Source organism: Saimiri boliviensis, chromosome X, assembly GCF_048565385.1.
Source record: "Saimiri boliviensis isolate mSaiBol1 chromosome X, mSaiBol1.pri, whole genome shotgun sequence".
NCBI classification, from domain to species: Eukaryota; Metazoa; Chordata; class Mammalia; order Primates; family Cebidae; genus Saimiri; species Saimiri boliviensis.
This window is the reverse complement of record NC_133470.1, coordinates 65,613,214-65,615,897: the sequence shown is the minus strand read 5'-3', so window position 1 is coordinate 65,615,897 and position 2,684 is coordinate 65,613,214. Positions and strand designations below refer to the sequence as shown.

At 41.7% G+C, this 2,684-nt stretch overlaps 1 pseudogene; it reads right to left on the bottom strand.

Moving 5' to 3' along the window:
• Nucleotides 1-219: 219 nt before the first annotated feature.
• Nucleotides 220-1,223, bottom strand: LOC101050590 (uncharacterized protein NKAPD1 pseudogene; annotated as a pseudogene).
• Between the last annotated feature and the right edge of the window lie 1,461 nt (nt 1,224-2,684).

The window sequence follows — 2,684 nt, the reverse complement described above, 5'->3', positions numbered from 1 at the left end:
ATTCCGATTGGTGTACCCAGGTTACCACTGGATCCAGCTTTCTGGGTCCTTTAATTTGCTGTATATGTGCTCTATACTAAATTTAATTAACTGCAAAAAATAATCTTTTCGAGAAACCTTCATAAGAAAATACCAGATTCCCTTTTAACAAGAAAAGGGGATCAAGCTTAACGCCAAAATAGAAGACAAGAAGTCTCTTGGAACATATAGATGGCACAAGATAGCTCCGACCTCTGGCCCCAGTGCTGAACAAGAGTCACTTGCAAAACCACAAGGAGTAAGAACTGTAAATATCCACAGTCATGTGGAAAACAAAAATGTTTCCCATTTAGTCATCCTCTGAGCTCTCAGCAGACCTTTCATCTGTAGCCACTTTCCAATTTGTGCGTTTGTTTGTCCTCTCTTGTATTTCATTGTTGGCTACAGGGGTATGGACTTTTTTCTCTCTCTTTTTCCTTTTGGTTTTCTTAGTGTCTCTTTCCTCACTTTCCTCAGAACTGCTGGATGCTGAATCATCTGAATGGGAAGTGTTACTTTCTGCCTCTAAGAATAAAGCAGGTTTTTTGAGAGACTTTTTCCTGGATTTTTTCTTGAGCTTATGCGGTTGTTTCTTTTGCCTTGTACTGGAAGCCCCAGTTTCTTCTGAGAGCTCGCTTGAGGAATCTGCTGTTATATCCATGGCTTCCTTTTTGCTTTTCTTCTGTTTTTTTATGTGACCTTTTTTTCTGCTTTTTTTTGTGGGATTTCTTTGACTTCTTGTGTTTGCGGGATTCATGGGTAGATGATTTTACCTGGGGAGATGTTTTTTTCCCATTGGTAATATCTTGCTGATCACTACTGTCTGTTTCAAATTCTTCAGGGTATAACTCTTTATAACCACTGTGACCCCATCTGTCTGGCATGTTAGCTTCATAATCATATAACTTCTTGTTCCAGGATTTAGCCTTAAGAAAGTCATCTTCCAGTGTCCCAGAAATTTCATTCTTTGGCCTCCAATAGTCTCTTTGACTTTCTTCATCAAAACCGTCACTGCGCATCCGGCTTGAACTGCTGGGTAGCATTTTCCTTTTGGTCCCCCGGTAAGCATCTTCCATCTGTTTTTCCAGTTCTCTTATTTTCCACATATCTGATTCCTCCTGAATCTTATTGTGAGCATCTGTGTGCCGGATGGCATTCCTCAGGAGGACTTTCCCCAGTGGAATCCGGTACATTCTTCAATCCCTTGATCCGTGCGCCGCAGCCTCGCGTGGCGGGGGGTAGGGGGGGAAGCAACCCAGAGTGTTTCTAATTACTGTTTTTGTTTTCGTTGTTGATGGGGGTGGGGGGTGGGACCGACTGAGCCTGATCACCTGGCTCCCTGACTCAGAGTCTTTTCTTTTATTTCTTAAGTTGAATGACCCCGCGTTTCAGTCGCTTGTTGAAAAGGCACCGGGATCTTCCGTGCCACGACTCTCTGGGTCGGCTCAAACTGTGGCGCTGGCTCCTGGCGTATTTTTTTCCTAGGAATCTCCTGGCCTGGCTCACTATTTCAGATGAATGGGCAACTCTGCCATCTCAGGGCTCGATCGCCAGCTAAGAGGGCTCCCAGAGCAGTGGCTTTTTTTTCGGAGAACCGCCACAACAGGGCGTGGTCAAAGCAGCTGCGCGGGGGCCAAAACAGCCGCACTGGCCGGAACAGTGGCGCTTGCGACCCCTCTGCCTGGGTATCTCCTGGTCTGTGAGCAATAAAAATTCGTCTGGAAATGCGGCGTCCACTCACCCTCTGTGCTTTCACTGGGAGCTGAAGTCTTGAGCTGTTCTTAGGTGGCCATCTTCCCAGCATTCTCTGGAAAGTTTTAACAACAGGATAAAACAAGTAGAAGAAAGAACTTGAGAGCTTGAAGACAAGGCCTTCAAATTAACCCAATCAGACAAAGACAAGAAAAAAGAAAAAATGAACAAAGCTTACAAGAAATTTGGGGTTATCTTAAATAGCCAAACCTAAGAATAATTGGTGTTCCCAAGGGAGAAGAGAAATCTAAATGTTTGGAAAACATCCAGGGAATAATGGATAACTTCCCTGACCTCGCAAGAGATCTAGACATCCAAATACAAGAAACCTAAGGAGCATCTTGGAAATTCATTGCAAAAAGATAATCACTTAGGCACATAGTCATCAGGTTATCTAAAGTCAAGACAAAGGAAAGAATCTTAAGAACAAAGGAAAGAAATTTAAGAATCTTAAGAAAGAATCTTAAGAACTTAAGGCAAAAGCATCAGTTAACCTATAAAGGGAAACCTATCAGATTCACAGCAGATATCTCAACAGAAACCTTGCAAATTCAGAAGGGTTTGACATCCTGTCATTAGCCTCCTCAAACAAAATAATTGTTAGCCAAGAATTTTGTATCTACCAAAACTAAGTTTCATAAATGAAGGAGAGATAAAGTCTTTTTCAGACAACAAATATTGAGAGAATTCACCGTCACTAAGCAAGCACTACAAGAAATGCTAAAAAAGTTCTAAATATTGAAACAAAACCTCCAAAATACAAGAAAGGTTATAATTTAAAACTAAAAAAAAAAGACAAAAACAGATGTTGGTGTGGATGTGATGAAAAGGGAGCACTTTTACACTGCTGGAGGGAATGTAAACTAGTACAACCACTATGAAAAACCATATGGAGATTCCTTAAAGAACTAAAA